Source organism: Impatiens glandulifera, chromosome 7, assembly GCF_907164915.1.
Source record: "Impatiens glandulifera chromosome 7, dImpGla2.1, whole genome shotgun sequence".
NCBI classification, from domain to species: Eukaryota; Viridiplantae; Streptophyta; class Magnoliopsida; order Ericales; family Balsaminaceae; genus Impatiens; species Impatiens glandulifera.
In genome coordinates this window covers 12,825,677-12,848,270 of record NC_061868.1, presented here as the reverse complement: position 1 = coordinate 12,848,270, position 22,594 = coordinate 12,825,677, and the positions used below count along the sequence as shown (strand labels likewise).

The window sequence follows — 22,594 nt, the reverse complement described above, 5'->3', positions numbered from 1 at the left end:
GAGAATAAATGGATACTTGGGTCAGATTGTGGACTGACCTGCCCATAAACTTAAAATGGTAAAAAATAAAATAAAAAATGTTATAGGTATATAAAAAAATGTTATAGGTATATATAAGTACAACCCTTTTAACCAAGTTTGATTAAGATGTGGTTTGTCGAGGGATAATAGGTCGGTATCAATTGAAAGTGGTTAAAAAATATGAATCAAATGTTTGATTGACCAAAGTGAAAGTATAAGGTAACGAGATGAGAGGTTAATTCGGAAACAATATGTGATGAGATATGTGAGAAGATAAATTATTTTACCGAAGTGAATAAAATGTGTAATGAGAGTGTTTATTTTTTATTTTAATATATTGTTCGTGATTTATTAAGAATTTTAAACATTGAATACATATTATTTTTATTTTTAATTTTATTTTTATCGGTATGTATCGCACGTAAATCTTTCTAATTAATAATAATAATAATAATAATAATAGTAATAATCAAGGTTTTAAAATACGCGGTCCGACCGGCGGTCCAACCGGTCCGACCGCGAAACAGTTTGGTGAGCGGTCCGGGTTTTACCTTCAAAACGGTCACCTTTTGAACCGGTCAAAATCCGGTCCGACCGGCCGGCTTAACCTGAAAAACAAACCGGTTTTTTCCGGTTGGAAAGGTAAATTATATAAATTTTATATAATTATTATTATAATATTATTATAATAATATTTAATTTTTTTTTTTTGTCTGTACTCAGTACTTCACTAGCTGTGAGCTCTGTGAGCCTATATTTATTAATTATTATTACTTTTTTCTTTTGTTTTTGTTTTTGCTTTTAACTTATTTTTGCTTTAACTTATCAGTTATCACGGTAAACACTAAACAGAGAGAAAGAAAGAAATGACGAAAGAGAAAGGTTGAAGACAAAGGTTGAAGACGAAGGAGAAATGTTGAAGACGAAGGAGAAAGACAATTATCTACTTTAGATCTTCGGTTGTTCTTCAGATCTACCTTTGTTTGTCAAATTTTCGGTTGTTCTTCAGATCTACAGTAAGTATGAATTCTTGTAGTATTTCCGATAATATGTTGGTTTATCATTGATGAGCAGCAAACAATGAATATGCAATTAGGATTCATTGTTTAATTAGGGTTTAGAAGAGAATGAGCAGCAAATAATGAATATGCAATTAGGATTCATTCTTCAATTAGGGCTTTTTAATTTAGGTATTGTAATTAGGGTTCTTCAATGTGATATGTGGGTTTATTATTGGTATTGAATTTGTTGACTGATTGTTGGATGTGGGTAAACTGGTTTTAATTTAGGTATTGTTGATTGATTGTTGGATGTGGGTACACTGGTTTTAATTTAGGTATTGTTGATTGATTGTTGGATGTGGGTAAACTGGTTTTAATTTAGGTATTGTTGATTGATTATTGGAATTATGGTTATTTTATTTGTTAATTGTATTGTAGAGAATTATTGGATATTTGGTATAATATAAATTTAATTGACAATTATTAAGTTCAATTAGTATTTATTTGATTATTTTTATATGTCTAACTAATTTATATATATAATTTATGTATTAATATATTTAAATTTATTTTTTAAAAAAAAGGAAAAAAAAATCTGGTTCAACCAGTGGTTTAACCGGTTGAACCGGTCGAACCGAAGTACAGCACAAAAACCGGGTTGATGAACGAAACGGTTTTCAAAACCTTGGTAATAATAATAAAAATAAAAATAATAATAGTAATAAATTTCAGTATCTACATTGAGGCCATTAAATAAAACAAATAAATTCATTTTACATTCTATTCATTTAATAAGAATTTGTATTGAAAAGATGTTAATACATATTTGATTAAACTGATTAGATTTAATTTTGTGCATAAAAATTAATTAATAATATATTTTTGAATGAAAAAAAAATCACTTTTGACACTATTTTTAAAAAAGATTGTTACAAGTTACAACAACGTTGATTTTTTTAAAAATTTCCCACATAGTTAGAATAGAATAATAACTTTTATTATAAATGTCCTAAAATAAAGAGCCTTAATATATTCAGAAATTTTAAACATATTAAATAATCAATATAATAATAATAATGCTTAATTTGAATTTGCTTGATTTGTCGGGTTGTGGTTAATTTAGATATATATGTGAGATTAAATGGATATTTGTGTCGTATCATGGGTTGACCTGCCCATAAACTTGAAACGGTTAAAAGTAAAATTAAAAATGCTATATGTATGTTTGAAACTTTCAACATAAGAAAACAAATACAACTCTTTAATCAAGTGTGATTGGAAAGTGGTTTATAGGGATAAGTTGCCAGTAACAAATGATAGTCGTTAAAAAAATATAAATCAAATATTTGATTGACCAAAGTGTGAGGTTACATGGTTAAATATCGGTTGAGATTGGTGGTTTGTTTTCTTAGAGATAAGAGACATGTGAAAGTGTGATTGAGATGTTGTTTGTCGAGGAATAAGAGGTTGATAAAAAGTATTGTGAGGTTACGAGATTAGAGGTTGATTGAGATTGGTGATTGGTTTGTTGAGAGATAAGAGGCGTGTGAAAGTGTGATCGTTATTGGTGGTTGGTTTGTAGAGAGATAAGAGGTGTGTGAAAATTTGATTGGGATTGGTGGTTAGTTTATCGATGTATAAAAGGTTATGTAAAAATGTGATTAAGATTGATGGTTGGTTTTCCGAGAAATAAAAGACTTGTAACATTGGTTTGTAGAGAAATAAGAGACTTATGAAAGTGGGATTGGGATGTGGTTTGTTTGTCGAGGGATTAGAGGTCGATTGAAATTGGTGGTTGGTCTATAACAAAAATCGTAAAATCACGAGATTAGAGGTCGATTGGGATTGGTGGTTAGTTTGCCGAGGGATTAGAGACATGTAAGTGTGAAAATGCGAGATTACGAGATGAGAGGTCGATTGAGATGGGTAAAATGTTTACCGATGAATAAGAGGTCGATAATATTAGAATTGGTGGTTAGTTTATCGAGTAATAAAATGTCGATTCAGGTTATTGGTTGGTTTATCGGAAGATAAGAGAGACGTGTGAAAGTGTGATTGAGATTGGTGGTTGCTTTGCCAAGGGATAAGAGGTGTGTGAAAGTGTGATGTCGCTAAATGGAGATGTTCATTGGGAATGGTGGTTAGTTTGGCGATGGATAAGAGATCGGTAACAAAGGATCATAAGGTCATCAGATTAGAGGTCAATTGTCATTGATAGTTGGTTATTGAAGGATTAAAAGCATGTGAAAGTATGAGGTCACAAGATTAGAGGGTCAATTGGATTAGTGACTGGTTTTCCAATGGATAAGAGGCCAATAAGATTGAGAATTATACTTAGTTTACTGAGGGATAAGAGGCCGATAAGAAAGGATTGTAAGACACGAGATTAGAGGTTTATTGTGATTGATGGTTAAAAATATATGTGAATGAAATGTTGATTGACCGAAGTGAGGTTATGATATTATTAATCGATTGTTATTGGTGATTGATTTGTCGATGAATAATAGACGTCAAAAAATGTGAGGTCACGAGATGGAGAAGTCAATTGGGATTTTGGTGGTTAATTTGGCAAGGGATAAGAGATGTGTGAAAGTGTGTGATGTTACAATATTAGTAAAGAAGTTGTCCATTAGGAAAAAGAATATTGGTGGTCAAATGTGTGACTAAGATAATTGATTGACCGATGTATGAAAGTGATGTCACGATATTATAAATCAATTGATTGATGGTTGGTTTTAATGAAGTCGCGATAATGAAATGAGATGATTGAGATAAAAAATAATAGAAATGAGGTAACGAGATTAGTAAAAAATAATAGAAATTACAAAATGAATAACGAGGATTCTTGATGGAGGAAAAATCGAGTCTTCAGCTGTTCAACATTTTGATGGTTTGATGGAGGAAGAAAGTCTTCAAATGTTCAATATTTGATGGAGAAATTCATGGACGATGGAGGAGGAAGAATCGGTCTTCAGCTGTTCAGCATTTGATGGAGAAATTGATGGAGGAAGAATGGATGATGGAGAAAGAATATGAAGAATAGGTGGTCTTCGTATGGAGGAAGAATCAGATGAATAGAAATAGAAGAGAGAGAAAAAGATGGTGAATTGTGAATTGTGAATATGTATATTTGGTTCATTCAATTCTTGGTTGGAAAGAGAAATTGAGAGAAGAAAAAAGGAGAAGGAATATGTGTGATAATTTCAAGATTAAAAAAAAAAATGTGTATAGAAAGAATTTTTTGTTTTCAGTCTAAGCGAGTTAGACTTGTGTCCATCAGCTCATTCTCTTTCATATTCCATTTTCCAAAACAACCGGGCCCTATCATTTCTAATATTTTTAATATACCAAAATATCTATAATTTCAAACCCATCATATACAACACATAGATGATAAGACATCATGATCACCTCATTATAATCTAAAAAAATCCATTGCCCCAATGTTCATCTTCATGTTCTTTGGAATCTATTCATTGTCTAATTTGAACAAGGGAAACATATAGCCTCAGAATTGCAGAATTTATAACATCAAAGCCAAAAGGCCATTCAGTCCCGAAAGATGGTGTTATTTTAACTGATATCCTCATAGGCAAAAATAAGTTATTCAGAATAAGAATGTAATTCTCATGGAAAATCCCAAAAGGTAATGGCAAAACATGCTACTCAAGGCAATAGGATATGAGATCGCGCTCCTTACGAAGAACAGGAAACTCCATCTCCTAAGAGAGAGAATCTCAACCATTCATAAATCGAAAGGAGGTTCAATCTGCGACGAATATGAATGGAATTTACGAACACTAAAGAAATCCGCTCCAATTAAAGCATAGTCGTCAGGATTAAACAACATTTATAAACAACAATTGATATTTTAAAGAAGAAGAGAGAAACCTTGATGCGATTGCAGCAAGAAGTAAGCAGACGCCATTGAAATGCTAAAACCTAAAACCCTAGAGAGATAAATTATATGAATGATTTAAAATGGGGTTCAAATCTGCTATTTTATAGGCTTGCTTGGAAAAAATAATCATCCAAAATCAAATTTAGAAATTGTAACGGAAATAATTTTCACAAATTTAATAAATGCGATAATATTAGTAAACCATCTAATCGTATATATATAAGGTCAATTATGTAATATATATATAATATTTTTGAATATTCTGTTAGGTTTTCATCATCATTTTGATAAAAAAAAATTATGTCTATTAATTCTAGTATAGAATTGATGACTATGAGTGTTTCATTATTTAGTCTGAATCTAATATCCTACTGAATTTGAATTTATCGAATTTGAATTCATCGAATTCGAATAAACCGAATTAGAATTTCATTTTTGGTTTTTAAATCAAATTCTAAACCGAGTCGAATTCAAATACGGTTTTTAGTTTTGTTTTCGAGTTTTGTTTCAACTCGAAAACCAAAATGAAAACCAAATTCAATATTTATTATTTATTTATTTTTTGGAATTAAATGAGAACTAGCATGACACCCCATAATCACGGTCCCCGCTTAAACTCAACTTCTAGATTGAATCAAATTCCGATTATTTATTATATAATTTATTACATATTATTAGATATTAAGTTACTATGGGTCTTCTACTATATCCTAATATTCTTATCTAGCCCAATAAAATTATAATTCCTCATTCCATTTCCTCTCTCTTTAGTCGTCCACATTCCTGGTCTTTCTAGTCGCTCACGTCATCTATAACTCAAAGTTATCTAAAATTCTTCACATATCTAGTTATCTCAATAGTAATATCTTGTTAGTCGTCAACATTATTTTACTCCATTCTTTTAACCGTTGAACATTAAAGATCAGTGGTAAGTCACTAAAAATAGTTTGAGTGGTTTTTTATATAGTTTTAGACTTTTAGTAGATAAGATCTCTAATTCGAATTTGAATTTGGATTGAATTCAAATAATTTGAATTCAAAATTCATTTGGCGTTTTAATTTTAAAAAAATCGAATTTGTTTCGAATTAGAATTCGGTTCAGTTTAAATAGAATTTATTCGAATTCAATTTAGTTTTTAAATTGGTTAAAAAAATTAATTCTAAAAACCCAAATCGAGGAACTCAAACAGCCCAAAAGCTAAACTAATTAACACCCCTAGTGATGACATCAACAACGGTCATCTCCGAGCCCACTTGGTATGCCAATTTTAGTGCATTAGATCATATTACTATTGATCTAGAAAATCTTAAAACTCATTCCCTTATCAATGTAATGCAAAATATAATTATTGGTAATGGTGAGTCTTTATATATCAATTTATAATATTGACAATTCTATGATTAATTTAATTCCAAAACTACTAAATCTACGAAATATTTTGTATTTACCTGATTATTAGAAATAGAAAAATCTTTTGAGCATTGCTCGTTATTACGGCTGATAATAACGTATTCTTTTGAATCTTATTCATCTTATTGTTCGGTAAAGGACAACACTACGAAGATAGAGGTACTTCAGGACAAACTTAAATATAAACTATAATATCTTTCTCAACAATCTACAAATAAACAAACTCATATCTACACCCGATCATTAACAACAATATGATATCATCGTTTGAGATATTCATCAGCTTCTATCATATCATCTCTTATTTCATGTTTTATGTTACCTAAAGATGGAAATAAAAATGTTCAATTTTTGAAGCCTATCAATTATGGAAAGCGCACAAACTCCTTTTTAATGTCTTTACGTTATAAATTCATGCTCCATTTGATTTAATTCACTCTTGTGTATGGGATCCATCTCTGGTTTTCAAACATTAGTTGTCATTACTGTGTACATTTTGTTGATGACTTTAGCCGCTTCATATGGGTTTATCTAATCCAAAAGAAATCTAATGTCTTACTTACCTTTAATTAATTCAAAGTCTTGGTAGAAAATCAATTTAACAAAAAATTAAAATTCTTCAAACTAACTAGGGTAGTAAATACCGCAATTTTAGATCCTTAATCGAGCTCAATGTAATTCAGCATCATCTTTCTTGTCCATAAATAAGAGAACAAAACGATGTTGCGAACATAAAATTCGTTATCTAATTGAGACATGTCAAGTATTAAAAGCTCAATCTTCTATGCCATCTGAATATTGTGATGTTGTTTATCTCATCAACCGACTTCTCACACCCGTTTTGGGTAATTAATCTCCATATCAATGTTTGTATAAATGAACACTTGATAATGAATCTATGAAGGTTTTCAAATGTGCATGGAATCATCTAATGAGAGCATATCATCAACACAAAATTAACGTTAAATTTATTCGGTGCACGTTCATTTGATACATTCCTCATCACAAAGGATATCGATGTCTACATATTTCTACTCATTGTATCTACATTTTACGACATATTACTTTCGATGAAAAAACATTCATTTTTTCAACTCTATCCAACCAAATCACTCCTCTCTGCCACCAATATCATTCATAAATATATCAATCCCCACATACCAAACAACCATGCTATCATCTCTATTTTTTTGTGGGGGTGGGAAAAATAACTTAGTGTCATTTCATTAAAAAACCCAAAAGTGGTAGAATAATTTGAGAGTTAAGATCAAACCTAGACAAGCTTTAGTTTTGATAAAGAAATAAACAACAAAGTGGAATTACAAACAACAAACAAAATTACAACAAACAAAAAATGCCTAAAGCATTTTTAATTTAATTTTGTTGGTGACTATTCCATATGAGATATTCCATCTTTGGATTAAGCTTCAATTTTCTTCATTCTTCTTAATTCCTCTCCAAGTATAAATTAGTGCATTACCGTCTGCAACTACATTTTCCCAGATTTTCTCCATTGATTTGTGCATTGTACTATAAAATCTTGCATTTATTTCTCTCCATGCATTGTAGATCAGTGCTCTATAGAAGCATTTCAGCAAATTTGTATAGAAGTTGTCTCTCTTCCCTTTCATCATTATCATTTCTTTGATGTTATTTCATGTTTTTGGGAAGTTAGAGATGTTCATATTCCTTGAAAAATTAGACCAAAGTATATATATGAATGAGCATTTACCAAAGAAATGGTTTATGCTTTCCTCGGTCCCTACATAGACTAGACAATTAGCATCATGTATATTCATGTATTTTTGAATTCTATCTCCCGTCGTCAGTCTCTTCTTGTAAATCAGCCAAAGGATGAATTGGTATCGAGGGATTATCTTTGTAAACCAGACCACTTTATGTCAGTCGACCACTTAATCCTTTGTTCTAATGCTTTCTCATGCCAAACTAGCAACACATTTTCGATTTCTTTCAATTTCTTAAGATAGATTGTCACTTCTTTCATTGAACTTCAATTACTAATCAAATTCAGAATTTCGTCTCCTTTTAGAATTTGCCTCAGAATTGATTCACATTTTCCTTCATAAACTTCTCAAACTAAGAATCTTAGATAACTTCTTCTGATTCTGCATCCTTGAAATTCATCTTTGAGTATTATGGGATTATTTTCTAGCCAAGGATCATGCTAGAATATTATTCTCTTTCATTTATTATGGTGCACTGCATCATTTTGTAAGCATCATTCCTTGATCTTATAATTTTACTTCAGTGACCATGCAATTTGATCCTTGATTGCACATGTCTAGATACTTGATTCTCCTTTCATAAATCTCGTATCCCCATGAGCCTCTAAAAATAAATTATTACCGAAACGTATATGAGTTATAGCTTCATCCTTCAATACGGGTGAAATTTAAAAGTATGACTTCTCAAGATCTTTTTAAAGATGTAATCAAGAATTTTCATGATCATGAGAAATAGGTAAGGAGATAGAGGATCTTCTTGCCTAACTCCCCTCTCACCCTTAAAGAAGCCTCCATGAATGTCGTTCACGCTTACCACGTAGTGAGGGGTAGAAACATATTGTATAATTCATTCAATGAAAATGATTGGAAACCCTACTTCTAAAATAAATTCATGGATGGAGTCCCATTTGATTGAGTCAAAATATTTTTTAATATTGATTTTGAAAACCACACGCAGAATAAATTCTGTATAAGTAGGATGTTATGAAAAATAGAACGTTTATGAATAAATGTTGATTGCCTTAATCCTACAAGTTTATCAATGACTAATTTAAAACTTTATGAAAGAATTTTGTAAATTAATTTGTATATAACGTTGCAGCATGAAATAGGACAAAAGTCCTATTTTTTTCTCTAGAATTGAAATCTTGGGAATCAAATTCAACACTGTCACATTCCACTACTTCAACATTTTCCGATTATGGTAGAACTCCAAAACAACATCACAAACATCTTTTCCAACAATGTCCTAGTTTTATTTGAAGGAGTTCACATTGAAACCATCAGGTCTAGGACTTTCGTCTCCTTTCATTGAAAATAACACCATTTTCACTTCTTCAGAACTCACTTTTGAGAAGAATCGGAGGAGTGATGTGATAGTTGTAGGATACCAAGTGTTCGACGAAATGACAAAGAGAGGTTCTTACTTTCTCATCTCTTTTAATAAATAAAACTTTTATATAATTTTCAAATGAGAGTGCACCTTCCACCATTTTCTCAACTTTTGATTCTAAAAGCTGTCTAAATAAATTTTATTCTTCCTAATTGCTTAAAGTTTGAGCCAATTTTAAAGTTTTTTATAATTGAATCTAGGGTTAATTATGAGATTATATAAAAATTCACCACTTTACTTCCAACTCTAGGCATTGTTTAATTCGATTATGACATAACAATGGTTGTCACAGATTTGCCTGGTTTACTCGAGGGCGCTCACCAAGGTTTTGGTTTAATCCATGAATTTCTTAGTCACACAGAAAGATGTTTTGTTTTGGTAAAATGAAACTATATATTTATTAATGTCATCATACTGTGCTACTACTTATTTATAACCATTATGAAAACCAGGTACAAGTTATTGATGGTTCATCTGAACAGCCAGAATACGAATATGATTCAGTTCAGCTTGAAATATAATTGTTTATTCCAGAGTTTTCTGAAAAACCATGTTGGGTAGATTATAAATAAATTGATCTTCCAAAAGCATATGAGAAATGGGCATCATTCAAGGAAAATATTAAAGGACGTGACATTATATGTTTTTTGTATTAGTGCTACCATATTGGCTCAAAGAGAAGACAATGTAAATAAAGTTCTTACCCTTTATTTAAAAGAAATCTTAATATCTCTATAATATTTAAAATCTTATATTAATGTTTAGATACAAAATTGTTTCCAAGTATTGTTCTCTTTTAGAGTGGGATGTCTCAATTTTTATTGTATCTCAACTAGGGACATCTTTTTGTATCTATAAATTTATTAGCAGTTTTTCAGAAGTATATTGTACACCCGTTTATGAATGAACCTATAAACATATTTTTGTTTATGATGATGATACAAAGCATAAACTCTTTATTTTTTATGTTAAATTCTCTTTTCATTACTAAACATGAATTGATAATTATATAACTGACAACTTTTCATTTCAGTTACATAAATTCAGAAACATGTTTGGTAGTTTATAACAAAATGGATCATCCAGAAGCACATGAAAAATGGGTATCATTCAAGGAAATTTTGAAGGATGTGGTATTAAATGTTTTTGTATGAGTGTTGTCACGGGAAATGTTACCTTAGAAGTGATATATGCAGCTTATAAACTCATATTGGCTCAAAGAGAAACAATATAAATCAAGGTCTTACCTTTTTTTAAAAGAAATCTTAATGTCTCTAGAATATTTGAAGTATCATATTAATGTTTAGATACAAATTTGTTTTCAAATATTACTCTCTTTTAGAGTGGGAGATTTCTATTTTCATTGTATCTCAGCCAAATACGTATTTTTGTATCCATAAATTTATTAACGTTTTTTTAGAAGTATAATGAAAAAGTGTTTATGAATGAACCTATAAACATATTTTTAGTTGTGATGATGATACAAAACATAAACCCTTTATTTTTTTATGTTGGATTCTCTTTTCATTACTAAACTTGAATTGATAATTGTATAACTGACCACTTTTCATTACAGTTGCATAGATTCAGAAAGAAGATTTTGATATAAGAGAGAAAGGTATTAGGGTTAAATATAGTAACGGGAATAAAGTGACAGTTATAATGTAGTTAATTTTGAAGAGTGTGTAATGAAATGATAATAGTTGTATCAAATTTCAGCACGTATTGGAAGTATGTGGAGTATATAAGTCTCTGTCTAAATTTTGGTGTAAAGGAGGTGACACTGTTTTTGTTGGCGAGGTTAAATTCAGGTTTTTCTTCTTCCAATAATTTTGTATCTTCTTAATGATTGAGTTATGAAAACACATTTTGCAGATGGAGATGACATGGAATGACTCTAATGGACCAGATGGCCTAAATGGAATTAAAATCTTAACTTTCATCTACACAACATGTAAACATAACTGATCACTTTTCATTACAATTATATAGATTTAAGAAGAAGATTTCAGCACATCTTAGAAGCAGGTGGGTATAGAAGTCTTTGTCTAAACTTGGTGTAAACGAGGGTGACACCGTTTTTGTTGAAGATGTTAAATTTAGCTTATTCTAACGATTTAGTATCTCTTAATGATTGTTATGAACACATTTTACAGAACACCACTAAATTTACATTAAAAAAATTCATTCTTTAACATTAAAAAGAACAAAACTTATAAAATTAATAAAGAAATTAAAATAGTGTAAGTTCATGTTTATATTTATATAAGAATATTTATTTCATATAAGTTCGTTTATAAAAAATTTAAATATTGTAAGTTCATATATGTATATATATTTTCTTTTAATATAAATATATATTATTTTATTATTAATTTTATATAAATATTTTCTTTCATTATATATAAACATATTGAATTAAATATCATATAAAAACTTCATTTATATTTTTTCTCGTACAATGTAGGGTATTTTACTAGTTACCTTAATAAGTCTTTCATTCAACAAGCACTTTAGCTTCTTCTAGAGACCTTAGAGCATCCAGTAGGTCTATAATGTACTCACAATTACTTGGAAAATCAATTATAATATCTAAAGAAAAATCTCCATGAGCAAAATTTCCTTTCAATGTTCCAAACGAAACTAACATTTAATATCATTATAATTAAAGGTATATTTAATTCTTCATATTTAATATGAGTGAAGTACTCATTCCCGAACCCGATTTCTATTTTATTACTCGACCCCGAACCCGATGGGTATCACTATTTTTATCCCCATCCTGATTCGTCAGGTACCCGATTCCCAGCGAATATCCCATTATCCGATTAAAAACTTAAAGGATTGTAGAGGTTAAAGAAAAAGAAACATAATTGTAATACATAATAAAATTAGTAATATCGAAAGAATATAAAACAACAAAAACATTACTTACTTGTATATACTTATGTTGTAGATCTTGAAAAAGATAACAAAAAAAATTGTTGAAATAACAATTTAAAAATTGAATATGAAGAGTTTAAAAAGAGAAATATATTTTTGTTATTAAACAAAACTTGAAAATGATGTGGGAAATAATTATTTTGAGAGTATAAACAAAATAATGTTGGAGTGGAGTGAGGATAAGAACATAATATTTATGATGATGTATTTGAAACGTCACATTAAATTTTAATTAAAAAACATCTTTTTTAATATACAGTCGGGTATCAGGTTTGAGTTTCGCATACTCCCCATCCCCGATCGGGTACCTTTTCCCATACCCCATGCCCGATCCCGACCTTATACCCGATTTAAAATACTCGAACCGACTATAGGATACCCACATGTATCGGGCATATGAGTACCCATTGCCATCTCTAGCGGTAAGGGTAAAAATCATTAAATGAGATGTGTAATTGTGGGGATAAGAGACCAATAATAAAGTAGATATTGATGGTTAAAAAAAATATGAATAAAATTTTGATTAACCAAAATGTGAAAATGTGTGAGCTCACGATACTAGCGGTCGATAGAGATTGGTGGTTGGTTTGTCGAGTGTGATAAGAGTAATGTGAAAAATGTGAGGTTATAATATGTGATGTCAATTGAATATGTTGATTGATTTGAAGAGAGATAATAAGTGTGTAAAAGTGTGCGAGGTCACGATATGAGATTTGGATTTTGTGATTGGTGGTTGGTTTATCGAAATAGTGGTAAAAAAGGTCGTGGTAATGGATAAGAGGTCGTTAATTGTGTAAAGCACGTATAACATTTCTTTAGATAAGAGCAAAATGTATGACACAACTTTTAGTAAAATCTCTGAATCGGTAACTAACTAGATAAATGATATTGACTTGATTTTTACTTTAAAAAAATCTACATTTTTTTAAATGTTTTTCAAATTTATAATTTTCTTTAAACTTTAGATATTTAATTAATTTAAAATATATGTTAACACTAAATTTTATATCAAATTTAATTTTACAAACTGAAATTAATTTTAAATTAATTGAATTTAAATAATTTTTTTTTATAAATTATTTATAGATAAATAATATTTTTGTTTATATTCTTGACGTGAAAATAAATAATGCACGAGATCATTAGTATTTTTAAAAATATTAAATAAATAATGATAGGAGAATGAAAAAATTGGAATTCATTAGTATTTTTAAGAACATTAAATAAATTAAATAAGTAATTATAGGAGAAAGAAAGAGTTAGAAAGCACTATAAAACTATAAAATAATAATATTATTAAGTTATTTGATATTTTATCTTTTTTTCAAGAAACAATAAAACAAGTGTACTACTATTTTCTCAATTTTTTATTATTAAATAATTTGATTTCTATATTAAAAAAATTATCACCTTTTATTTTATTATTATTATTAAACAATAAATTGAATTATGTATTTTTTTGAAACTTATAATTAATAATCATTTTAAATATATATTTATATATATATATACAAAATTTGTACACTAATATTTGTTTTGAAAAAGTAAGGATAGAAGAAAGGAAAGTTAGGTAACTATACAATTTTAAAATAGCGGTATTATTATATTATTTGATATTTTATCTTTTATCACACAATAAAATAATTGTACATTTTTTTTAATTTTTTATTATTAAATAATTTGAAATTCTATATTAAAAAAATAATCATATTTATTTTTCACTTTTTATTTTAAAATATTTAATTATGTATTTTAAAAAATTATAGATTATTAATTATTTTAAATATATATTTATAATTATTTACAAAATTTGTACGCTAATATGTTTAAAAATATTAAATAAGTAATAGAAGATGAAAAAGTTAGGTAACATATCCAACTTTATAATGATGTATTATTAAATTATTTTATATTTTATATTTTTACGTGTCAATAAAATAAGGTATTTTCTTTTTAGTTTTTTATTATTAAATAATTAGATTTTCTGTATTAATAATATAATTATTTTTTTTATATAGATAATGATTGGAAGAAGTTATGTTGGAATAAAAACTATAAAATAATAATTATTAGATTATTTGATATTTTTTTATTTTAGAGCGCAATAAAATAAATGTACTTTTATCAATTTCTTATTATTAAATAATTTAATGTTTTATATTTAAAAAAATCATCACTTTTTTTATTAATTTTTTATTATTAAATAATAAATTTAATTATGTATTTTTTAAAATAATAAATTATTAATCATTTTAGATATATATTTATAATTCTTGACAAAAATTTATACACTATTATTTGTTAGAAATAGCTTCTCCCTCCTTTGACGCCATCACCCAACCTCACTCCCACTCATCCTAAAATTACTCATTTATCTCTACCACATTTATATATTCATTTTTTTTTTTTTTTTTACTTTACCTATTTAAAAATTTAAATTAACTTTACTTATTTAATTTCATTAATTTAATTATTATATTTTTCTTATTCATTAAATTTAATTTATTAATTATTTTCTAATATATTTTTTTAAATAAGTAAGTTAATTTAAATAAAAAAAATAAGTAAAGTAAATCAAAATAAAATAAATAAATATATAAAGGTGTTAGGGGTAAATGAGTAATTTTGAGGGTGGGGCCGAGGTATGGGTGTCAGAGGGGGTGGGAAAAGCATCTCCCTATTTGTAAACTAGTATGTAAATCGTATTTGCACGAGTAATGATGTAAAAATCAAAAAAAAAATTACATTAAAAATGTGACTTTATAATTTAATTCAATATTTTTTTATCTAATTATTAAAAAATTATGACAAAACTTACACTTATTCACTAATTTTATTTAAAATAGTTTTGTTATTTTTTTAAACCTATCTAAAATCATATAAATTGAAAACATTTATTACATGAAAATAAAAGTAGTTTCGATAAAAACAAATCTTCAAACATTGAATTTTAGATCAAATTACAAATATAAAGTCCTGGGTCTAATATTACTTATTATTATATACTTATTTAAAAAAAAATAAGAATATTAAAACAATCATGTAACCTTTAGGCATAAACTCTTAGGTTTTTATCACCAAGGTTTGTGTTACTCAAGCCGACATTCCTTCCATGGACGAAACTTTAGGTTTTCTCACCAATGTTTGTGTTACTGAAACCAAAATTATCATTTCCGCTTCATCTACTAATATTTGTGTACTCACATATAATAATTATTTATTTTAGAGGAATTCGAATCTTGGTCTTTAGTATTAAATGTTAACACTTTAACCGCTAGACCATTTATGATTTTGAAATAATTTTACAATTTTGTGTATATATATATATATATATTGTTTGTTAGATGTTGAATAATTGTATAAATTATCTATTGGGGATAATATTACTTATTATTATATATTTATTTGAAAAAAATAAAAATATTAAAAAAATCAACTAATCAATTCATTTAATTTTTATATTTATAATGCTTTTAATTATTTAATAACCAAATTCGAGCATTCTTAAACATGATCTTAAACCCTAAATCACCCTCCTAGACAAACCCTTAGGCTTTCTCTCCAATGTTTATTTCTCTAAGTCGGCATTCCCTCCATGGACGAACCCTTAGGTTTTTATCACCAATATTTGCATTACTCAAGTCAACATTTCCTCTATAAACGAACCTTAGATTTTTTTCACCAATGTTTGCATTACTAAAGCCAACATTCTCACTTCCATTTCATCTACCAAGGTTTGCGCACTCACATATAATAATTACTTCTTTTGTAGGGATTTGAACCATATTACCAATATGAAATGTTAACACTTTAACCGCTAGACCACTTATGATTGTTTAAAAAATTTTATAATTTTGTGTATGTATATATATATTTTGTAAGTTATATTTTGAATAATTATATAAATTATCTACTGGGGTCTAATATTACTTATTACTAGAAGTTTAATGTGATATGCACACGGATAAAAATCTAAATAAAATAAATTTAATAAAATAATAATAATAATAATATGTATTCAATGTTTAATTTTTTTTAATAAATCACTAATAATATATTAAAATAAAAAATATAACACTCTAATTCCATATTTTATTCACTTCGGTAAAACAACTTATCTTCTCACATATTTTTTTCCAAATGAACATTCATCTCGTGACTCTACACTTTCACTTTGGTCAATCAAATATTTGATTCATATTTTTTAATATTTAACACCGTGACCTCACACTAGTCAATCAAATATTTGATTCATATTTTTTTAACCATTTTCAATTGATATTGGTCTATTATCCATCGACAAATCAAATTTCAATCACACTTGGTTAAAGTGTTTCACTTGTTTTGTTAGGTTGTAAGTTCGAAACATACATATAACATTTTTAATTTTATTTTTAACATTTTTAAGTTTATGGGTGGGTCAACCCACAATCCGACCCAAATATTTATTTACTCTCATATATATATCAAAATTAACCACAACTCTTAACCTGACAATCCGGACACTTTAAAAAATAAGTTTCATTATATATATATAAATTATTTAGTGAAAAAGTTGAACTTTTATAAGTTAGATTTTGAATAATTATATAAATTATCCACTGGCGGTAATATTACTTATTATTATATACTTATTTGAAAAAAATAAAAATATTTAAAATTCATCTAACAGATTCATTTAAATTTTTTTATATCTATAATGATTTTGGTTATTTAATAATCAAATTCCATGGTGTGTTCTTAATCATTCTTGGGCATGATCCTAGGCCCTAAATCACCCTCCGTGGATAAACTCTAAGACTTTCTCTCCAATGTTTGCTTTACTCTAAACTGACATTTCCTCTATGGACGGACCTTTAGATTTTATCACCAATGATTGCATTACTCAAGCCAACATTTCCTCCATAAACGAACCCTTAGATTTTTTTCACCAATGTTTGCGTTACTCAAGTCAATATTCTCATTTCTGTTTCAAACTACCATGGTTCGCATACTCACATATAGTAGTTACTTCTTTTGTAAGGATTCAAACCATAGTCTCCAATATAAAATGTTAACATTTTAACCGTTAGACCACTTGTGATTGTTGAAATAATTTTATAATTTTGTGTATGTATATATATTTTGTAAGTTAGATTTTGAATAATTATATAAATTATTTACTAGGGTCTAATATTATTTATTATTGGGAAGATTCTTGTGCGATGCACACAGATAAAATATAAATATAATAATTTAATAAAAAAATAACAATAATATGTATTCAATGTTTAAAATTCTTAATAAATCATGAATAATATATTAATATAAAGAATAGAACACTCTCATTCCACATTTTATTCATTTCGGTAAAACAACTTATCTTCTCACATATTTCATTACATATTTTTTTCCGAATGAACCTCTCATCTCGTGACCTTACACTTTCACTTTGATCAATCAAATATTTGATTCATGTTTTTAAATATTTAATATCGTGACCTCAAACTTTGGTAAATAAAATATTTGATTCATATTTTTAACCACTTTCAATTGATACCGCCCTATTATCCCTCGACAAGGCACATCCCAATCACACTTGGTTAAAAAGTTGTATTTGTTTTGCTAGGTTGAAAGTTCGAAACATACATATATCATTTTTAATTTTAATTTTAACTGTTTTAAGTTTATGGGTGAGTCAACTCTCAATCCGAACCAAATATCCATTTACTCTCACATATATATATCCAAATTAATCAAAGCTCTCGACCCGACAATCTGGATACTTTGAAAATTAAGCATCATTATATATATATATAGAGAGAGAAAGAGAGATTAGTTAGTTAAAAAGTTGAACATATATTGTTAAAATGTCCCGAGTTCATCTAATTTGGTTTTGAATTTTAAATTTAAAGTGTTATTACCCTAACTTGTTAAAGGCTGTACTTGTTTTGTTAGGTTATAAGTTCGAAACCTACATATAAAATTTTTAATTTTATTTTTAACCATTTTTTGTTTATGGTTGGGTCAACTCACAATTCGACCCAAGTATCCATTTACTCTCACATATATATTCAAATTAACTACAACTATCGATCTGAAAATTTGGACACTTTGAAAATTAAGCATCATTATATATATATATATATATATATATATATATATATATATATATATTGTTAGTTAGTTAAAAAGATTATCTTATATTGTTAAAATGTCTCGCGCTTATCTAATTTGATGTTGAATTTAAAATATAAAGTGTTAATAGTCTAGTTGGTTAAAGGGTTGTATTTGTTTTTGTTAGGTTGTAAGTTCGAAATATACATATAATATTTTTAATTTTATTTTTAACCGTTTTAAATTTATGGGCGGGTCAACCCACAATCCAACAACGATATATATTTCCTCTCACATATATATCCAAATTAACCACAACTCTCGACCTAAAAATCTAAACATTTTAAAAATTAAGCATAATTATATATATAGATAGATAAGTAATAATAAAAGAGAAGGTTAAGTGGCTCTATCCAAGTATAAAATAATGGTATTATTAGATTATTTGATATTCTAAATAAAATAACATAACTTTTTTCTAAAAATAATGATATTAACTTTTGATCGCGCAATAATAAAATTATGATACTCTCTTCTCAATTTTTTATTATTAAATGATTTGATTTCTATATTAAAAAAAGATTTTTTTTTTTATTATTAAATAATAAATTGAATTATGTATTTCTTTTAAATTATAAATAATAATCTTTGTAAATATATATTTATAAATATTTATAAAATTTATACACTAATATTTTTAAATAAGTAATGACAAATGATGAAAAGTTAGTAGAGTTATAAAGTTATAAAATTATAATATAAGGGTGTTATTAGATTATATAAAACAATGTTAATCTTTTCAGTTTTTTATTATTAAATAATTTGATTTTCTTTATGAAAAAATAATTGTTTTTTTCATTAATTTTTATTATTAAATAATAAATTTATTTATGTATTTTTTAAAATAATAAATTATTAATCATTGTAAATATAAATTTATAATTATCTAACAAAATTATACACTAAAATTTTTAAATGATAAGAAAGAGAAAGTTAAGTGACTATCAAATTATAAAATAATAGTATTATTAGATTATTTGATATTCTAATTTTTATAATGTAATAAATGATTTGATATTCTATATTAAAAAGTAATTACTATTTTTTTCTTTGAATTTTTTTAATTAAACAATAAATTTAATTATGTATTTTAAACACTATAAATTATTAATCATTTTAAAAATATATTTATAAATATTTATCAAATTTGTACACTAATATGTTTAAAATATTAAATAAGTAAGGATAAAAGAAAGAGAAAGTTAGATAACACTATAAAATAATTAAATAATGGATTTTAATCACTGGAAATTCTTGACCCGTAACTTGATAATACGGGGAATCCGGGATAACTCGGGATAACTCGAGATTCAATGATTTCATTTGTATGTCAGATATCTTTTAAAATAAAACTGGCTCGAGGTTTAAATGATTTTATTTGTATGTAGAGTATCTTTTAAAATAAAATATTATTTTTAAAATATTTTGATAATACCCGGCATTTTAAAATTAATTATAAAAATAATTAATTTTATTTAAATTTAATAATATGTGGATTTACTATGATTTTTTATAAAAATTCATTTTAAATTAATTAAACATAATTAATTTAAGAAAATATTATTTATTTGAATATATATTCGCCAATTGATTTTAGAAAAATTAATAAAAATAAAAATGTGTATGTGTACAAATGTATTTGATGAAGTGAAAGTAAAGTTTTTGAGAGAATAGAGGCCGATTGTGATTTGTGAATAAATATGGAATGAGATTATTTTTGATTTGTCGAATTGAAAATATGTTAAGAGATAGAGGTCGATTAGAAAATAAATTGATATTAGTGGTTAAAATATACAAGAATATTGGTTGTTTGACCGAAATAAAAGTTAAAACACAAGATAAGATATCGATTTGAATTGGTAGATAAATGTGGAATGAGTTAGGCAGTCTAAGTATTTTAAGGTCAGGTTACAAGATAAGATGAGAGGTATTTTAAGGTCAGGTTACAAGATAAGATGAGGTCAATTGAGTATTGATAGACTAAAATAAGGATAAAAAAATTTGGTAATGTATGAGATTTTTAATTTAACCAAAGTTAAAGTTAGTGTTTGATTGGTAATGACTAAAATCTCTTCTTTTGACTGTTATTTTGATGAGCCTTCTAGATTCCTGATTATTACTTTAATAAGTCTTTCATTCACAAGCAATTTAGCTTCTTCTAGAGTTAGCTTCTTCTAGAGAAGAGACTTTAGAGGCAAGTAGTAGTCCATAATGTTCTCACAATTACTGGCAAATCAATTATAGTATCTAAAGAAAAAGCTTCTTGAGTAAAATTTCATGACATTGTTCCAAACGAAATTATTAATATCATTATAATTAAAGGTATATTTAATTCTTCATATTTAAGATGAGTAAAATATAAGTCCACAATCAGAGTATCTTCTCTCTATCACAAAAAAGAGAGGATTTAAAGATAACAGTGGACTACATACAAACAATTTAGCACAAATATTGAGCTCCAGTCTTAAAATTGAATACAGAAAGAAGCCTTCGATATGTGCATCTAGCTACTACTACATTTGACAGATTACAAATTAAATTCGTGAAACGTTTCACACAAAGAAAAATTATGAAACAGTGATAGTATTAAATGAAGATACCAATAATATGGATGAAAGAGAATGATCAGATAGAGCTAATACAATAGACACCATCATCCCGGTGATCAAACCAATAGGGAAATTAACCAAATCATCACATCATCCCCTTAACTCCATATTTCATAAAAGAATATCAAGTATCTACCAAGTAAATGAAAGCAAGATTATAGAAAAAATGTGTTCTTTTGTATGAGATCTTAAAACATTATCAGATTTCTTGAGAAGAAGATATTGAATGGAGAACGATCAGATAGAGCTAATACGTGATTTGCCATCATGTCGGCAATCAAACCAATAGGGAAACCTATTAATCATCAATTCATTCTCACTTATCCAATTCACAGGGAAACAAATATCATGGAAAATCTGAATGAATAAATTCTACCATCTCTCTGAGAACACAAGATTAGGAATTTCACAGTAAACATAAACCCTAACATTACGTTCGGAAAAACAATTCAATGTAGATGAAGACAATGACTAAAGAATGATCAGATAGAGCTAATACGTGATTTGCCATCATACCGACAATCAAACCAATAGGGAAACCTATTAATCATCACCTCATTCTCAATTAACAACATCACATAGAGAGAAAGAGTATGGAAATTCTGAATCAATAGATTTAGTCTCAGAATTGCAGAATTTATAACATCAAGGCCAGAAGGCCAATCAGTCCCGAAAGATGGTGTTATTTTTAACTGATATCCTCATAGACTCAGATCCAATAGTTTGAAATGAATTCAATACTCAAAATGAAATGTTATTCTCATGGCAAATCCCAAAAGGTAATGGCAGAATCTGCTACTCAAGGCAATAGGATATGAGATCGCACTCCGACTGAAGAACGGGAAATTCTCTCTCGTAAAAGAAAGACTCTCGACCATCCATACATCAGATCAGAGGCTCAATCTACGACGATTATATTTGGAATATACGAACACTATCAAATCCGCTCCAAATATATATAATCGTCGATACAAAACAAATGAATTCAATCAATGATCGATTGTAAATAAGCCTCAGAATTGCAGAATTAATAACATCAAGGCCAAAAGGCCATTCAGTCCCGAAAGATGGTGTTATTTTAACTGATATCCTCATAGGCAAAAATCAAGTTATTCAGAATAAGAATGTAATTCTCATGGCAAATCCCAAAAGGTAATAGCAGAACCTGCTACTCAAGGCAATAGGATATGAGATCGCGCTCCTTACGAAGAACAGGAAACTCCATCTCCTAAGAGAGAGAATCTCAACCATTCATGAATCGAAAGGAGGCTCAATCTGCGACGATTATGTATGGAATTTACGAACACCAAAGAAATCCGCTCCAATTAAATCATAGTCGTCAGAATTAAACAACACTCATGAGCAACAAATTGATAGTTTAAAGAAGAAGAAGTGAAACCGTGATGCCGATTGC

At 27.4% G+C, this 22,594-nt stretch overlaps 6 non-coding genes across 6 annotated transcripts; all 6 read right to left on the bottom strand.

The window, feature by feature from the left end:
• Positions 1 to 4,525: 4,525 nt before the first annotated feature.
• LOC124910946 lies at positions 4,526 to 4,618 on the bottom strand. The gene has a single exon (XR_007096546.1). It is a non-coding gene; the product is annotated as a small nucleolar RNA SNORD96 family (small nucleolar RNA).
• A 16,572-nt stretch (positions 4,619 to 21,190) lies between these two features.
• LOC124910879 lies at positions 21,191 to 21,276 on the bottom strand. The gene has a single exon (XR_007096496.1). It is a non-coding gene; the product is annotated as a small nucleolar RNA Z102/R77 (small nucleolar RNA).
• A 135-nt stretch (positions 21,277 to 21,411) lies between these two features.
• LOC124910883 lies at positions 21,412 to 21,496 on the bottom strand. Its single transcript, XR_007096499.1, has one exon. It is a non-coding gene; the product is annotated as a small nucleolar RNA Z102/R77 (small nucleolar RNA).
• A 160-nt stretch (positions 21,497 to 21,656) lies between these two features.
• On the bottom strand, positions 21,657 to 21,741 carry LOC124910886. Its single transcript, XR_007096502.1, has one exon. It is a non-coding gene; the product is annotated as a small nucleolar RNA Z102/R77 (small nucleolar RNA).
• Positions 21,742 to 21,797: 56 nt separating this feature from the next.
• On the bottom strand, positions 21,798 to 21,891 carry LOC124910942. The gene has a single exon (XR_007096543.1). It is a non-coding gene; the product is annotated as a small nucleolar RNA SNORD96 family (small nucleolar RNA).
• Positions 21,892 to 22,188: 297 nt separating this feature from the next.
• LOC124910948 lies at positions 22,189 to 22,281 on the bottom strand. Its single transcript, XR_007096548.1, has one exon. It is a non-coding gene; the product is annotated as a small nucleolar RNA SNORD96 family (small nucleolar RNA).
• Positions 22,282 to 22,594: the final 313 nt, after the last annotated feature.